Source organism: Oncorhynchus clarkii, chromosome 21 (assembly GCF_045791955.1).
Source record: "Oncorhynchus clarkii lewisi isolate Uvic-CL-2024 chromosome 21, UVic_Ocla_1.0, whole genome shotgun sequence".
In the NCBI taxonomy this organism is placed as follows: domain Eukaryota; kingdom Metazoa; phylum Chordata; class Actinopteri; order Salmoniformes; family Salmonidae; genus Oncorhynchus; species Oncorhynchus clarkii.
The window spans coordinates 3,167,242-3,187,345 of record NC_092167.1 but is presented as its reverse complement, the minus strand read 5'-3'; positions in this window follow the sequence as shown (position 1 = coordinate 3,187,345).

The following is a 20,104-nucleotide window of genomic DNA, read 5'->3' as shown; positions in this document are numbered from 1 at the left end:
AGTTAATACAGTCCACTGTGTCTTCCCTGACCAGACAGAACCCTAAGTTAATACTGTCCACTGTGTCTTCCCTGACCAGACAGAACCCTAAGTTAATACAGTCCACTGTGTCTTCCCTGACCAGACAGAACCCTAAGTTAATATAGTCCACTGTGTCTTCCCTGACCAGACAGAACCCTAAGTTAATACTGTCCACTGTGTCTTCCCTGGCCAGACAGAACCCTAAGTTAATACTGTCCACTGTGTCTTCCCTGGCCAGACAGAACCCTAAGTTAATACAGTCCACTGTGTCTTCCCTGGCCAGACAGAACCCTAAGTTAATACTGTCCACTGTGTCTTCCCTGACCAGACAGAACCCTAAGTTAATACAGTCCACTGTGTCTTCCCTGACCAGACAGAACCCTAAGTTAATACTGTCCACTGTGTCTTCCCTGACCAGACAGAACCCTAAGTTAATACTGTCCACTGTGTCTTCCCTGACCAGACAGAACCCTAAGTTAATACAGTCCACTGTGTCTTCCCTGGCCAGACAGAACCCTAAGTTAATACAGTCCACTGTGTCTTCCCTGACCAGACAGAACCCTAAGTTAATACTGTCCACTGTGTCTTCCCTGGCCAGACAGAACCCTAAGTTAATACTGTCCACTGTGTCTTCCCTGGCCAGACAGAACCCTAAGTTAATACTGTCCACTGTGTCTTCCCTGACCAGACAGAACCCTAAGTTAATACTGTCCACTGTGTCTTCCCTGGCCAGACAGAACCCTAAGTTAATACTGTCCACTGTGTCTTCCCTGGCCAGACAGAACCCTAAGTTAATACTGTCCACTGTGTCTTCCCTGACCAGACAGAACCCTAAGTTAATACAGTCCACTGTGTCTTCCCTGGCCAGACAGAACCCTAAGTTAATACAGTCCACTGTGTCTTCCCTGACCAGACAGAACCCTAAGTTAATACTGTCCACTGTGTCTTCCCTGACCAGACAGAACCCTAAGTTAAAACAGTCCACTGTGTCTTCCCTGACCAGACAGAACCCTAAGTTAATATAGTCCACTGTGTCTTCCCTGACCAGACAGAACCCTAAGTTAATACTGTCCACTGTGTCTTCCCTGGCCAGACAGAACCCTAAGTTAATACTGTCCACTGTGTCTTCCCTGGCCAGACAGAACCCTAAGTTAATACAGTCCACTGTGTCTTCCCTGGCCAGACAGAACCCTAAGTTAATACAGTCCACTGTGTCTTCCCTGGCCAGACAGAACCCTAAGTTAATACAGTCCACTGTGTCTTCCCTGGCCAGACAGAACCCTAAGTTAATACAGTCCACTGTGTCTTCCTTGGCAGACAGAACCCTAAGTTAATACAGTCCACTGTATCTTCCCTGGCCAGACAGAACCCTAAGTTAATACAGTCCACTATGTCTTCCCTGGCCAGACAGAACCCTAAGTTAATACAGTCCACTGTGTCTTCCCTGGCCAGACAGAACCCTAAGTTAATATAGTCCACTGTGGGAGGCTCCTCCCCTCCCTTACCTTCATCCATATATGGCTCCTCCCCTCCCTTACCTTCATCCATGTATGGCTCCTCCCCTCCACTACCTTCATCCATGTATGGCTCCTCCCCTCCCTTACCTTCATCCATGTATGGCTCCTCCCCTCCACTACCTTCATCCATGTATGATTCCTTCCCTCCACTACCTTCATCCATGTATGGCTCCTCCCCTCCCTTACCTTCATCCATGTATGGCTCCTCCCCTCCCTTACCTTCATCCATGTATGGTTCCTTCCCTCCACTACCTTCATCCATGTATGGCTCCTCCCCTCCACTACCTTCATCCATGTTTGGCTCCTCCCCTCCCTTACCTTCATCCAAGTTTTGCTCCTCCCCTCCACAACCTTCATCCGTATATGGTTCCTCCCCTCCACTACCTTCATCCATGTATGGCTCCTCCCCTCCACTCCCTTCATCCATGTATAGCTCCTCCCTCCCTGATTTCTGTCCCTCCACACATCCACTAGTTCATGCTGTTTCAACAGACTGGTTCAGACCACCCACAGCGGTGGATTAGCTTCTTTCCAGGTTCGATCTGGTGTGTAATCTGTTTTACAGTTCCTGTCCCCTCCTCCATTACTATACAGCTCTCTCTCTCTCTGTCGTACTACAGCAGCTCCTGTCTAAAGCTTCTCAAAACGCTACACCCGGTCAACCCCTCTACTGGGAGCATAGACATTAACAAACACAAAAAGACCCCCCCCCCCCCCACCTATTTCTGACAGAACCACTAACACCCGCACCTTCTCCACCTCTGAGGTAGATTTGACTTTTAAGATCGAGGCCTGATGAGAACAGATTTGCTGTACTTACATTGGAACCATGACTAAAGACGTTCCTGCACCTCCCACTCCGTGCACTTCCTCATTACCACTATCACTGTGGGTCTAATGTAAGAACGGATATTTAAAAGTTTAAGCCTACTAAATTCAAACACTACAGCCCTCCTTGTCACATCTCTTCCCTCCATTCATGTTTAAAGAACTCTTAAAGCCTCCAAAAAAAACGAAAACAGGAAACACAACAGAGGTAACATCATGATCCGATCCATCAACAGAGGTAACATCATGATCAGATCCATCAACAGAGGTAACATCATGATCAGATCCATCAACAGAGGTAACATCATGATCAGATCCATCAACTGAGGTAACATCATGATCAGATCCATCAACTGAGGTAACATCATGATCAGATCCATCAACAGAGGTAACATCATGATCCGATCCATCAACAGAGGTAACATCATGATCAGATCCATCAACAGAGGTAACATCATGATCAGATCCATCAACTGAGGTAACATCATGATCAGATCCATCAACAGAGGTAACATCATGATCAGATCCATCAACAGAGGTAACATCACTGTGGTGTGTGTAGGGGGTGTAGTACTGTGGTGTGTGTAGGGGGTGTAGTACTGTGGTGTGTGTAGGGGGTGTAGTACTGTGTGTGGTGTGTTTAGGGGGTGTAGTACTGTGTGTGGTGTGTGTAGGGGGTGTAGTACTGTGGTGTGTGTAGGGGGTGTAGTACTGTGGTGTGTGTAGGGGGTGTAGTACTGTGGTGTGTGTAGATGCTACGGTCAGCGGACTGCAGTGGTAAACCATGACCGGTAAGTTGGGGAATAACCACTGTTTTAAATTCGAGGGAAGTGTTTCATTTGACCCCATATAAAACCATATGAAACCATGTCAAATCTAGCTGTATGATTCTAGCTATCTGATTCTATCTATATGATTCTATCTGTATGATTATATCTGTGTGATTCTAGCTATCTGATTCTATCTATATGATTCTATCAGTATGATTCTAGCTGTGTGATTCTAGCTATCTGATTCTATCTATATGATTCTATCTGTATGATTCTATTTGTATGAATCTAGCTGTGTGATTCTAGCTATCTGATTCTATCTATATGATTCTATCTGTATGATTCTATCTGTATGATTCTATCTGTATGATTCTAGCTGTGTGATTCTAGCTATCTGATTCTATCTATATGATTATATCTGTATGATTCTATCTGTATGATTCTAGCTGTGTGATTCTAGCTATCTGATTCTATCTATATGATTATATCTGTATGATTCTAGCTATATGAATCCAGCTATATGATTCTATCTATATGATTATATCTGTATGATTCTAGCTATATGAATCCAGCTATATGATTCTAGCTATATGAATCTAGCTATATGAATCCAGCTATATGATTCTATCTGTATGACTCTAGCTGTATGATTCTAGCTATCTGATTCTATCTGTATGATTCTAGCTGTATGATTCTAGCTATCTGATTCTATCTGTATGATTCTAGCTATATGAATCTAGTATAGATTATATAGCAGATTGTTTTCATTGGAGAAATGGCTTTTATTAATGAGATTGTGACTACAATTCTGATCCAGTTCAGATGTACACCCTGAACACTGTGAACTCAACGACAGACCCTAAACACTGGGAACTCAACGACAGACCCTAAACACTGTGAACTCAACGACAGACCCTAAACACTGGGAACTCAACGACAGACCCTAAACACTGTGAACTCAACGACAGACCCTAAACACTGGGAACTCAACAACAGACCCTAAACACTGGGAAATCAACGACAGACCCTAAACACTGGGAACTCAACGACAGACCCTGAACACTGTGAACTTAACGACAGACCCTAAACACTGTGAACTCAACAACAGACCCTAAACACTGGGAACTCAACGACAGACCCTAAACACTGGGAACTCAACGACAGACCCTAAACACTGTGAACTCAACAACAGACCCTAAACACTGGGAACTCAACGACAGACCCTAAACACTGGGAATTCAACGACAGACCCTAAACACTGAGAACTCAACGACAGACCCTAAACACTGGGAACTCAACGACAGACCCTAAACACTGTGAACTCAACAACAGACCCTAAACACTGGGAACTCAACGACAGACCCTAAACACTGGGAACTCAACGACAGACCCTAAACCCTGAGAACTCAACGACAGACCCTAAACACTGGGATCTCAACGACAGACCCTATACAACAGACCCTAAACACTGAACTCAACGACAGACCCTAAACACTGGGATCTCAACGACAGACCCTAAACAACAGACCCTAAACACTGGGAACTCAACGACAGACCCTAAACACTGGGAACTCAACGACAGACCCTAAACAACAGACCCTAAACACTGTGAACTCAACGACAGACCCTAAACACTGGGGAACTCAACGACAGACCCTAAACACTGGGATCTCAACGACAGACCCTAAACAACAGACCCTAAACACTGTGAACTCAACGACAGACCCTAAACACTGGGAACTCAACGACAGACCCTAAACACTGGGAACTCAACGACAGACCCTAAACACTGGGAACTCAACGACAGACCCTAAACACTGGGAACTCAACGACAGACCCTAAACACTGGGAACTCAACGACAGACCCTGAACACTGGGAACTCAACGACAGACCCTAAACACTGGGAACTCAACGACAGACCCTAAACACTGGGAACTCAACGACAGACCCTGAACACTGTGAACTCAACGACAGACCCTAAACACTGGGAACTCAACGACAGACCCTAAACACTGGGAACTCAACGACATACCCTAAACACTGAGAACTCAACGACAGACCCTAAACACTGGGATCTCAACGACAGACCCTAAACAACAGACCCTAAACACTGTGAACTCAACGACAGACCCTAAACACTGGGATCTCAACGACAGACCCTAAACAACAGATCCTAAACACTGGGACCTCAACGACAGACCCTAAACACTGGGAACTCAACGACAGACCCTAAACAACAGACCCTAAACACTGTGAACTCAACGACAGACCCTAAACACTGGGAACTCAACGACAGACCCTAAACACTGGGATCTCAACGACAGACCCTAAACAACAGACCCTAAACACTGGGAACTCAACGACAGACCCTAAACACTGGGAACTCAACGACAGACCCTAAACACTGGGAACTCAACGACAGACCCTAAACACTGAGAACTCAACGACAGACCCTAAACACTGGGATCTCAACGACCCTAAACAACAGACCCTAAACACTGTGAACTCAACGACAGACCCTAAACACTGGGAACTCAACGACAGACCCTAAACACTGGGATCTCAACGACAGACCCTAAACAACAGACCCTAAACACTGGGAACTCAACGACAGACCCTAAACACTGGGAACTCAACGACAGACCCTAAACCCTGAGAACTCAACGACAGGCCCTAAACACTGGGATCTCAACGACAGACCCTATACAACAGACCCTAAACACTGAACTCAACGACAGACCCTAAACACTGGGATCTCAACGACAGACCCTAAACAACAGACCCTAAACACTGGGAACTCAACGACAGACCCTAAACACTGGGAACTCAACGACAGACCCTAAACAACAGACCCTAAACACTGTGAACTCAACGACAGACCCTAAACACTGGGGAACTCAACGACAGACCCTAAACACTGGGATCTCAACGACAGACCCTAAACAACAGACCCTAAACACTGTGAACTCAACGACAGACCCTAAACACTGGGAACTCAACGACAGACCCTAAACACTGGGAACTCAACGACAGACCCTAAACACTGGGAACTCAACGACAGACCCTAAACACTGGGAACTCAACGACAGACCCTAAACACTGGGAACTCAACGACAGACCCTAAACACTGGGAACTCAACGACAGACCCTAAACACTGGGAACTCAACGACAGACCCTAAACACTGGGAACTCAACGACAGACCCTGAACACTGGGAACTCAACGACAGACCCTAAACACTGGGAACTCAACGACAGACCCTAAACACTGGGAACTCAACGACAGACCCTGAACACTGTGAACTCAACGACAGACCCTAAACACTGGGAACTCAACGACAGACCCTAAACACTGGGAACTCAACGACATACCCTAAACACTGAGAACTCAACGACAGACCCTAAACACTGGGATCTCAACGACAGACCCTAAACAACAGACCCTAAACACTGTGAACTCAACGACAGACCCTAAACACTGGGATCTCAACGACAGACCCTAAACAACAGATCCTAAACACTGGGACCTCAACGACAGACCCTAAACACTGGGAACTCAACGACAGACCCTAAACAACAGACCCTAAACACTGTGAACTCAACGACAGACCCTAAACACTGGGAACTCAACGACAGACCCTAAACACTGGGATCTCAACGACAGACCCTAAACAACAGACCCTAAACACTGGGAACTCAACGACAGACCCTAAACACTGGGAACTCAACGACAGACCCTAAACACTGGGAACTCAACGACAGACCCTAAACACTGAGAACTCAACGACAGACCCTAAACACTGGGATCTCAACGACCCTAAACAACAGACCCTAAACACTGTGAACTCAACGACAGACCCTAAACACTGGGAACTCAACGACAGACCCTAAACACTGGGATCTCAACGACAGACCCTAAACAACAGACCCTAAACACTGGGAACTCAACGACAGACCCTAAACACTGGGAACTCAACGACAGACCCTAAACCCTGAGAACTCAACGACAGGCCCTAAACACTGGGATCTCAACGACAGACCCTATACAACAGACCCTAAACACTGAACTCAACGACAGACCCTAAACACTGGGATCTCAACGACAGACCCTAAACAACAGACCCTAAACACTGGGAACTCAACGACAGACCCTAAACACTGGGAACTCAACGACAGACCCTAAACAACAGACCCTAAACACTGTGAACTCAACGACAGACCCTAAACACTGGGGAACTCAACGACAGACCCTAAACACTGGGATCTCAACGACAGACCCTAAACAACAGACCCTAAACACTGTGAACTCAACGACAGACCCTAAACACTGGGAACTCAACGACAGACCCTAAACACTGGGAACTCAACGACAGACCCTAAACACTGGGAACTCAACGACAGACCCTAAACACTGGGAACTCAACGACAGACCCTAAACACTGGGAACTCAACGACAGACCCTGAACACTGGGAACTCAACGACAGACCCTAAACACTGGGAACTCAACGACAGACCCTAAACACTGGGAACTCAACGACAGACCCTGAACACTGTGAACTCAACGACAGACCCTAAACACTGGGAACTCAACGACAGACCCTAAACACTGGGAACTCAACGACATACCCTAAACACTGAGAACTCAACGACAGACCCTAAACACTGGGATCTCAACGACAGACCCTAAACAACAGACCCTAAACACTGTGAACTCAACGACAGACCCTAAACACTGGGATCTCAACGACAGACCCTAAACAACAGATCCTAAACACTGGGACCTCAACGACAGACCCTAAACACTGGGAACTCAACGACAGACCCTAAACAACAGACCCTAAACACTGTGAACTCAACGACAGACCCTAAACACTGGGAACTCAACGACAGACCCTAAACACTGGGAACTCAACGACAGACCCTGAACACTGTGAACTTAACGACAGACCCTAAACACTGTGAACTCAACAACAGACCCTAAACACTGGGAACTCAACGACAGACCCTAAACACTGGGAACTCAACGACAGACCCTAAACACTGTGAACTCAACAACAGACCCTAAACACTGGGAACTCAACGACAGACCCTAAACACTGGGAACTCAACGACAGACCCTAAACACTGAGAACTCAACGACAGACCCTAAACACTGGGAACTCAACGACAGACCCTAAACACTGTGAACTCAACAACAGACCCTAAACACTGGGAACTCAACGACAGACCCTAAACACTGGGAACTCAACGACAGACCCTAAACCCTGAGAACTCAACGACAGACCCTAAACACTGGGATCTCAACGACAGACCCTATACAACAGACCCTAAACACTGAACTCAACGACAGACCCTAAACACTGGGAACTCAACGACAGACCCTAAACACTGGGAACTCAACGACAGACCCTAAACAACAGACCCTAAACACTGTGAACTCAACGACAGACCCTAAACACTGGGGAACTCAACGACAGACCCTAAACACTGGGATCTCAACGACAGACCCTAAACAACAGACCCTAAACACTGTGAACTCAACGACAGACCCTAAACACTGGGAACTCAACGACAGACCCTAAACACTGGGAACTCAACGACAGACCCTAAACACTGGGAACTCAACGACAGACCCTAAACACTGGGAACTCAACGACAGACCCTAAACACTGGGAACTCAACGACAGACCCTGAACACTGGGAACTCAACGACAGACCCTAAACACTGGGAACTCAACGACAGACCCTAAACACTGGGAACTCAACGACAGACCCTGAACACTGTGAACTCAACGACAGACCCTAAACACTGGGAACTCAACGACAGACCCTAAACACTGGGAACTCAACGACATACCCTAAACACTGAGAACTCAACGACAGACCCTAAACACTGGGATCTCAACGACAGACCCTAAACAACAGACCCTAAACACTGTGAACTCAACGACAGACCCTAAACACTGGGATCTCAACGACAGACCCTAAACAACAGACCCTAAACACTGGGAACTCAACGACAGACCCTAAACACTGGGAACTCAACGACAGACCCTAAACACTGGGAACTCAACGACAGACCCTAAACACTGAGAACTCAACGACAGACCCTAAACACTGGGATCTCAACGACCCTAAACAACAGACCCTAAACACTGTGAACTCAACGACAGACCCTAAACACTGGGAACTCAACGACAGACCCTAAACACTGGGATCTCAACGACAGACCCTAAACAACAGACCCTAAACACTGGGAACTCAACGACAGACCCTAAACACTGGGAACTCAACGACAGACCCTAAACCCTGAGAACTCAACGACAGGCCCTAAACACTGGGATCTCAACGACAGACCCTATACAACAGACCCTAAACACTGAACTCAACGACAGACCCTAAACACTGGGATCTCAACGACAGACCCTAAACAACAGACCCTAAACACTGGGAACTCAACGACAGACCCTAAACACTGGGAACTCAACGACAGACCCTAAACAACAGACCCTAAACACTGTGAACTCAACGACAGACCCTAAACACTGGGGAACTCAACGACAGACCCTAAACACTGGGATCTCAACGACAGACCCTAAACAACAGACCCTAAACACTGTGAACTCAACGACAGACCCTAAACACTGGGAACTCAACGACAGACCCTAAACACTGGGAACTCAACGACAGACCCTAAACACTGGGAACTCAACGACAGACCCTAAACACTGGGAACTCAACGACAGACCCTAAACACTGGGAACTCAACGACAGACCCTGAACACTGGGAACTCAACGACAGACCCTAAACACTGGGAACTCAACGACAGACCCTAAACACTGGGAACTCAACGACAGACCCTGAACACTGTGAACTCAACGACAGACCCTAAACACTGGGAACTCAACAACAGACCCTAAACACTGGGAACTCAACGACATACCCTAAACACTGAGAACTCAACGACAGACCCTAAACACTGGGATCTCAACGACAGACCCTAAACAACAGACCCTAAACACTGTGAACTCAACGACAGACCCTAAACACTGGGATCTCAACGACAGACCCTAAACAACAGATCCTAAACACTGGGACCTCAACGACAGACCCTAAACACTGGGAACTCAACGACAGACCCTAAACAACAGACCCTAAACACTGTGAACTCAACGACAGACCCTAAACACTGGGAACTCAACGACAGACCCTAAACACTGGGATCTCAACGACAGACCCTAAACAACAGACCCTAAACACTGGGAACTCAACGACAGACCCTAAACACTGGGAACTCAACGACAGACCCTAAACACTGGGAACTCAACGACAGACCCTAAACACTGAGAACTCAACGACAGACCCTAAACACTGGGATCTCAACGACCCTAAACAACAGACCCTAAACACTGTGAACTCAACGACAGACCCTAAACACTGGGAACTCAACGACAGACCCTAAACACTGGGATCTCAACGACAGACCCTAAACAACAGACCCTAAACACTGGGAACTCAACGACAGACCCTAAACACTGGGAACTCAACGACAGACCCTAAACACTGGGAACTCAACGACAGACCCTAAACACTGAGAACTCAACGACAGACCCTAAACACTGGGATCTCAACGACCCTAAACAACAGACCCTAAACACTGTGAACTCAACGACAGACCCTAAACACTGGGAACTCAACGACAGACCCTAAACACTGGGAACTCAACGACAGACCCTAAACACTGGGAACTCAACGACAGACCCTGAACACTGGGAACTCAACAACAGACCCTAAACACTGTGAACTCAACGACAGACCCTAAACACTGTGAACTCAACGACAGACCCTAAACACTGGGAACTCAACGACAGATCCTGAACACTGTGAACTCAACGACAGATCCTGAACTCTGTGAACTCAACGATGGGACATTGGCAGGGCGTGTTATACATGTAGGCCCGTACAGTTGAGTCAGGAAGTAGAGAGGACTAGATGTTACCATGACATTTTCCTAAATTTAACCCTTTCTGAGCCATTGAACACCATTATCTTAATACGCAGTAAGACCAGGGAAGAATAGACAGCAGCAGGTTATGTATTAAGACCAGGGAAGAATAGACAGCAGGTTATGTATTAAGACCAGGGAAGAATATACAGCAGCAGGTTATGTATTAAGACCAGGGAAGAATAGACAGCAGGTTATGTATTAATTAAGACCAGGGAAGAATAGACAGCAGGTTATGTATTAATTAAGACCAGGGAAGAATAGACAGCAGGTTATGTATTAAGACCAGGGAAGAATAGACAGCAGGTTATGTATTAAGACCAGGGAAGAATAGACAGCAGGTTATGTATTAAGACCAGGGAAGAATAGACAGCAGCAGGTTATATATTAAGACCAGGGAAGAATAGACAGTAGGTTATGTATTAAGACCAGGGAAGAATAGACAGCAGGTTATGTATTAAGACCAGTGAAGAATAGACAGCAGGTTATGTATTAAGACCAGGGAAGAATAGACAGCAGCGATGTATTAAGACCAGGGAAGAATAGACAGCAGGTTATGTATTAAGACCAGGGAAGAATGGACAGCAGGTTATGTATTAAGACCAGGGAAGAATATACAGCAGAGGGTTAAGGGTCGTCAGATTTCATTCCCTTTGCAGTAAAACATTCTACAATACAAGGCTTTATCTCAGTGAGATGGATGAGTTAACATTCTACAATTACAAGGCTTTATCTCAGTGAGGTGGATGAGTTAACATTCTACAATACAAGGCTTTATCTCAGTGAGGTGGATGAGTTAACATTCTACAATACAAGGCTTTATCTCAGTGAGGTGGATGAGTTAACATTCTACAATACAAGGCTTTATCTCAGTGAGGTGGATGAGTTAACATTCTACAATACAAGGCTTTATCTCAGTGAGGTGGATGAGTTAACATTCTACAATACAAGGCTTTATCTCAGTGAGGTGGATGAGTTAACATTCTACAATACAAGGCTTTATCTCAGTGAGGTGGATGAGTTAACATTCTACAATACAAGGCTTTAGCTCAGTGAGATGGATGAGTTAACATTCTACAATACAAGGCTTTAGCTCAGTGAGGTGGATGAGTTAACATTCTACAATACAAGGCTTTAGCTCAGTGGGGTGGATGAGTTAACATTCTACAATACAAGGCTTTATCTCAGTGAAGTGGGTGAGTTAACATTCTACAATACAAGGCTTTATCTCAGTGAGATGGATGAGTTAACATTCTACAATACAAGGCTTTATCTCAGTGAGATGGATGAGTTAACATTCTACAATACAAGGCTTTATCTCAGTGAAATGGATGAGTTAACATTCTACAATACAAGGCTTTATCTCAGTGAGGTGGATGAGTTAACATTCTACAATACAAGGCTTTAGCTCAGTGAGGTGGATGAGTTAACATTCTACAATACAAGGCTTTATCTCAGTGAGGTGGATGAGTTAACATTCTACAATACAAGGCTTTATCTCAGTGAGGTGGATGAGTTAACATTCTACAATACAAGGCTTTATCTCAGTGAGGTGGATGAGTTAACATTCTACAATACAAGGATTTATCTCAGTGAGGTGGATGAGTTAACATTCTACAATACAAGGCTTTAGCTCAGTGAGGTGGATGAGTTAACATTCTACAATACAAGGCTTTATCTCAGTGAGGTGGATGAGTTAACATTCTACAATACAAGGCTTTATCTCAGTAAGATGGATGAGTTAACATTCTACAATACAAGGCTTTAGCTCAGTGAGGTGGATGAGTTAACATTCTACAATACAAGGCTTTATCTCAGTGAGGTGGATGAGTTAACATTCTACAATACAAGGCTTTATCTCAGTGAGGTGGATGAGTTAACATTCTACAATACAAGGCTTTATCTCAGTGAGGTGGATGAGTTAACATTCTACAATACAAGGCTTTATCTCAGTGAGGTGGATGAGTTAACATTCTACAATACAAGGCTTTATCTCAGTGAGGTGGATGAGTTAACATTCTACAATACAAGGATTTATCTCAGTGAGGTGGATGAGTTAACATTCTACAATACAAGGCTTTAGCTCAGTGAGGTGGATGAGTTAACATTCTACAATACAAGGCTTTATCTCAGTGAGGTGGATGAGTTAACATTCTACAATACAAGGCTTTATCTCAGTAAGATGGATGAGTTAACATTCTACAATACAAGGCTTTAGCTCAGTGAGGTGGATGAGTTAACATTCTACAATACAAGGCTTTATCTCAGTGAGGTGGATGAGTTAACATTCTACAATACAAGGCTTTATCTCAGTGAGGTGGATGAGTTAACATTCTACAATACAAGGCTTTATCTCAGTGAGGTGGATGAGTTAACATTCTACAATACAAGGCTTTATCTCAGTGAGGTGGATGAGTTAACATTCTACAATACAAGGCTTTATCTCAGTGAGGTGGATGAGTTAACATTCTACAATACAAGGCTTTATCTCAGTGAGATGGATGAGTTATCATTCTACAATACAAGGCTTTATCTCAGTGAGGTGGATGAGTTAACATTCTACAATACAAGGCTTTAGCTCAGTGAAATGGATGAGCTAACATTCTACAATACAAGGCTTTATCTCAGTGAAGTGGATGAGTTAACATTCTACAATACAAGGCTTTATCTCAGTGAAATGGATGAGTTAACATTCTACAATACAAGGCTTTATCTCAGTGAGGTGGATGAGTTAACATTCTACAATACAAGGCTTTAGCTCAGTGAGGTGGATGAGTTAACATTCTACAATACAAGGCTTTATCTCAGTGAAGTGGGTGAGTTAACATTCTACAATACAAGGCTTTATCTCAGTGAGATGGATGAGTTAACATTCTACAATACAAGGCTTTATCTCAGTGAGATGGATGAGTTAACATTCTACAATACAAGGCTTTATCTCAGTGAAATGGATGAGTTAACATTCTACAATACAAGGCTTTATCTCAGTGAGGTGGATGAGTTAACATTCTACAATACAAGGCTTTATCTCAGTGAGATGGATGAGTTAACATTCTACAATACAAGGCTTTAGCTCAGTGAGGTGGATGAGTTAACATTCTACAATACAAGGCTTTATCTCAGTGAGGTGGATGAGTTAACATTCTACAATATAAGGCTTTATCTCAGTGAGGTGGATGAGTTAACATTCTACAATACAAGGCTTTATCTCAGTGAGGTGGATGAGTTAACATTCTACAATACAAGGATTTATCTCAGTGAGGTGGATGAGTTAACATTCTACAATACAAGGCTTTAGCTCAGTGAGGTGGATGAGTTAACATTCTACAATACAAGGCTTTATCTCAGTGAGGTGGATGAGTTAACATTCTACAATACAAGGCTTTATCTCAGTGAGATGGATGAGTTAACATTCTACAATACAAGGCTTTAGCTCAGTGAGGTGGATGAGTTAACATTCTACAATACAAGGCTTTATCTCAGTGAGGTGGATGAGTTAACATTCTACAATACAAGGCTTTATCTCAGTGAGGTGGATGAGTTAACATTCTACAATACAAGGCTTTATCTCAGTGAGGTGGATGAGTTAACATTCTACAATACAAGGCTTTATCTCAGTGAGGTGGATGAGTTAACATTCTACAATACAAGGCTTTATCTCAGTGAGATGGATGAGTTAACATTCTACAATACAAGGCTTTATCTCAGTGAGATGGATGAGTTAACATTCTACAATACAAGGCTTTATCTCAGTGAAGTGGATGAGTTAACATTCTACAATACAAGGCTTTAGCTCAGTGAGGTGGATGAGTTAACATTCTCATTCTACAATACAAGGCTTTATCTCAGTGAGATGGATGAGTTAACATTCTACAATACAAGGCTTTATCTCAGTGAAATGGATGAGTTAACATTCTACAATACAAGGCTTTATCTCAGTGAGGTGGATGAGTTAACATTCTACAATACAAGGCTTTATCTCAGTGAGATGGATGAGTTAACATTCTACAATACAAGGCTTTATCTCAGTGAGGTGGATGAGTTAACATTCTACAATACAAGGCTTTATCTCAGTGAGGTGGATGAGTTAACATTCTACAATACAAGGCTTTATCTCAGTGAAGTGGGTGAGTTAACATTCTACAATACAAGGCTTTATCTCAGTGAGATGGATGAGTTAACATTCTACAATACAAGGCTTTATCTCAGTGAGATGGATGAGTTAACATTCTACAATACAAGGCTTTATCTCAGTGAAATGGATGAGTTAACATTCTACAATACAAGGCTTTATCTCAGTGAGGTGGATGAGTTAACATTCTACAATACAAGGCTTTATCTCAGTGAGATGGATGAGTTAACATTCTACAATACAAGGCTTTAGCTCAGTGAGGTGGATGAGTTAACATTCTACAATACAAGGCTTTATCTCAGTGAGGTGGATGAGTTAACATTCTACAATACAAGGCTTTATCTCAGTGAGGTGGATGAGTTAACATTCTACAATACAAGGCTTTATCTCAGTGAGGTGGATGAGTTAACATTCTACAATACAAGGATTTATCTCAGTGAGGTGGATGAGTTAACATTCTACAATACAAGGCTTTAGCTCAGTGAGGTGGATGAGTTAACATTCTACAATACAAGGCTTTATCTCAGTGAGGTGGATGAGTTAACATTCTACAATACAAGGCTTTATCTCAGTGAGATGGATGAGTTAACATTCTACAATACAAGGTTTTAGCTCAGTGAGGTGGATGAGTTAACATTCTACAATACAAGGCTTTATCTCAGTGAGGTGGATGAGTTAACATTCTACAATACAAGGCTTTATCTCAGTGAGGTGGATGAGTTAACATTCTACAATACAAGGCTTTATCTCAGTGAGGTGGATGAGTTAACATTCTACAATACAAGGCTTTATCTCAGTGAGGTGGATGAGTTAACATTCTACAATACAAGGCTTTATCTCAGTGAGATGGATGAGTTAACATTCTACAATACAAGGCTTTATCTCAGTGAGATGGATGAGTTAACATTCTACAATACAAGGCTTTATCTCAGTGAAGTGGATGAGTTAACATTCTACAATACAAGGCTTTAGATCAGTGAGGTGGATGAGTTAACATTCTCATTCTACAATTACAAGGCTTTATCTCAGTGAGGTGGATGAGTTAACATTCTACAATACAAGGCTTTATCTCAGTGAGATGGATGAGTTAACATTCTACAATACAAGGCTTTATCTCAGTGAGATGGATGAGTTAACATTCTACAATACAAGGCTTTAGCTCAGTGAGGTGGATGAGTTAACATTCTACAATTACAAGGCTTTATCTCAGTGAGGTGGATGAGTTAACATTCTACAATACAAGGCTTTATCTCAGTGAGGTGGATGAGTTAACATTCTACAATACAAGGCTTTATCTCAGTGAGGTGGATGAGTTAACATTCTACAATACAAGGCTTTATCTCAGTGAAGTGGGTGAGTTAACATTCTACAATACAAGGCTTTATCTCAGTGAGATGGATGAGTTAACATTCTACAATACAAGGCTTTATCTCAGTGAGATGGATGAGTTAACATTCTACAATACAAGGCTTTATCTCAGTGAAATGGATGAGTTAACATTCTACAATACAAGGCTTTATCTCAGTGAGGTGGATGAGTTAACATTCTACAATACAAGGCTTTATCTCAGTGAGATGGATGAGTTAACATTCTACAATACAAGGCTTTAGCTCAGTGAGGTGGATGAGTTAACATTCTACAATACAAGGCTTTATCTCAGTGAGGTGGATGAGTTAACATTCTACAATACAAGGCTTTATCTCAGTGAGGTGGATGAGTTAACATTCTACAATACAAGGCTTTATCTCAGTGAGGTGGATGAGTTAACATTCTACAATACAAGGATTTATCTCAGTGAGGTGGATGAGTTAACATTCTACAATACAAGGCTTTAGCTCAGTGAGGTGGATGAGTTAACATTCTACAATACAAGGCTTTATCTCAGTGAGGTGGATGAGTTAACATTCTACAATACAAGGCTTTATCTCAGTGAGATGGATGAGTTAACATTCTACAATACAAGGTTTTAGCTCAGTGAGGTGGATGAGTTAACATTCTACAATACAAGGCTTTATCTCAGTGAGGTGGATGAGTTAACATTCTACAATACAAGGCTTTATCTCAGTGAGGTGGATGAGTTAACATTCTACAATACAAGGCTTTATCTCAGTGAGGTGGATGAGTTAACATTCTACAATACAAGGCTTTATCTCAGTGAGGTGGATGAGTTAACATTCTACAATACAAGGCTTTATCTCAGTGAGATGGATGAGTTAACATTCTACAATACAAGGCTTTATCTCAGTGAGATGGATGAGTTAACATTCTACAATACAAGGCTTTATCTCAGTGAAGTGGATGAGTTAACATTCTACAATACAAGGCTTTATCTCAGTGAGGTGGATGAGTTAACATTCTACAATACAAGGCTTTATCTCAGTGAGGTGGATGAGTTAACATTCTACAATACAAGGCTTTATCTCAGTGAGATGGATGAGTTATCATTCTACAATACAAGGCTTTATCTCAGTGAGGTGGATGAGTTAACATTCTACAATACAAGGCTTTAGCTCAGTGAAATGGATGAGTTAACATTCTACAATACAAGGCTTTATCTCAGTGAAGTGGATGAGTTAACATTCTACAATACAAGGCTTTATCTCAGTGAAATGGATGAGTTAACATTCTACAATACAAGGCTTTATCTCAGTGAGGTGGATGAGTTAACATTCTACAATACAAGGCTTTAGCTCAGTGAGGTGGATGAGTTAACATTCTACAATACAAGGCTTTATCTCAGTGAAGTGGGTGAGTTAACATTCTACAATACAAGGCTTTATCTCAGTGAGATGGATGAGTTAACATTCTACAATACAAGGCTTTATCTCAGTGAGATGGATGAGTTAACATTCTACAATACAAGGCTTTATCTCAGTGAAATGGATGAGTTAACATTCTACAATACAAGGCTTTATCTCAGTGAGGTGGATGAGTTAACATTCTACAATACAAGGCTTTATCTCAGTGAGATGGATGAGTTAACATTCTACAATACAAGGCTTTAGCTCAGTGAGGTGGATGAGTTAACATTCTACAATACAAGGCTTTATCTCAGTGAGGTGGATGAGTTAACATTCTACAATACAAGGCTTTATCTCAGTGAGGTGGATGAGTTAACATTCTACAATACAAGGCTTTATCTCAGTGAGGTGGATGAGTTAACATTCTACAATACAAGGATTTATCTCAGTGAGGTGGATGAGTTAACATTCTACAATACAAGGCTTTAGCTCAGTGAGGTGGATGAGTTAACATTCTACAATACAAGGCTTTATCTCAGTGAGGTGGATGAGTTAACATTCTACAATACAAGGCTTTATCTCAGTGAGATGGATGAGTTAACATTCTACAATACAAGGTTTTAGCTCAGTGAGGTGGATGAGTTAACATTCTACAATACAAGGCTTTATCTCAGTGAGGTGGATGAGTTAACATTCTACAATACAAGGCTTTATCTCAGTGAGGTGGATGAGTTAACATTCTACAATACAAGGCTTTATCTCAGTGAGGTGGATGAGTTAACATTCTACAATACAAGGCTTTATCTCAGTGAGGTGGATGAGTTAACATTCTACAATACAAGGCTTTATCTCAGTGAGATGGATGAGTTAACATTCTACAATACAAGGCTTTATCTCAGTGAGATGGATGAGTTAACATTCTACAATACAAGGCTTTATCTCAGTGAAGTGGATGAGTTAACATTCTACAATACAAGGCTTTAGATCAGTGAGGTGGATGAGTTAACATTCTCATTCTACAATTACAAGGCTTTATCTCAGTGAGGTGGATGAGTTAACATTCTACAATACAAGGCTTTATCTCAGTGAGATGGATGAGTTAACATTCTACAATACAAGGCTTTATCTCAGTGAGATGGATGAGTTAACATTCTACAATACAAGGCTTTAGCTCAGTGAGGTGGATGAGTTAACATTCTACAATTACAAGGCTTTATCTCAGTGAGGTGGATGAGTTAACATTCTACAATACAAGGCTTTATCTCAGTGAGGTGGATGAGTTAACATTCTACAATACAAGGCTTTATCTCAGTGAGGTGGATGAGTTAACATTCTACAATACAAGGCTTTATCTCAGTGAAGTGGGTGAGTTAACATTCTACAATACAAGGCTTTATCTCAGTGAGATGGATGAGTTAACATTCTACAATACAAGGCTTTATCTCAGTGAGATGGATGAGTTAACATTCTACAATACAAGGCTTTATCTCAGTGAAATGGATGAGTTAACATTCTACAATACAAGGCTTTATCTCAGTGAGGTGGATGAGTTAACATTCTACAATACAAGGCTTTATCTCAGTGAGATGGATGAGTTAACATTCTACAATACAAGGCTTTAGCTCAGTGAGGTGGATGAGTTAACATTCTACAATACAAGGCTTTATCTCAGTGAGGTGGATGAGTTAACATTCTACAATACAAGGCTTTATCTCAGTGAGGTGGATGAGTTAACATTCTACAATACAAGGCTTTATCTCAGTGAGGTGGATGAGTTAACATTCTACAATACAAGGATTTATCTCAGTGAGGTGGATGAGTTAACATTCTACAATACAAGGCTTTAGCTCAGTGAGGTGGATGAGTTAACATTCTACAATACAAGGCTTTATCTCAGTGAGGTGGATGAGTTAACATTCTACAATACAAGGCTTTATCTCAGTGAGATGGATGAGTTAACATTCTACAATACAAGGTTTTAGCTCAGTGAGGTGGATGAGTTAACATTCTACAATACAAGGCTTTATCTCAGTGAGGTGGATGAGTTAACATTCTACAATACAAGGCTTTATCTCAGTGAGGTGGATG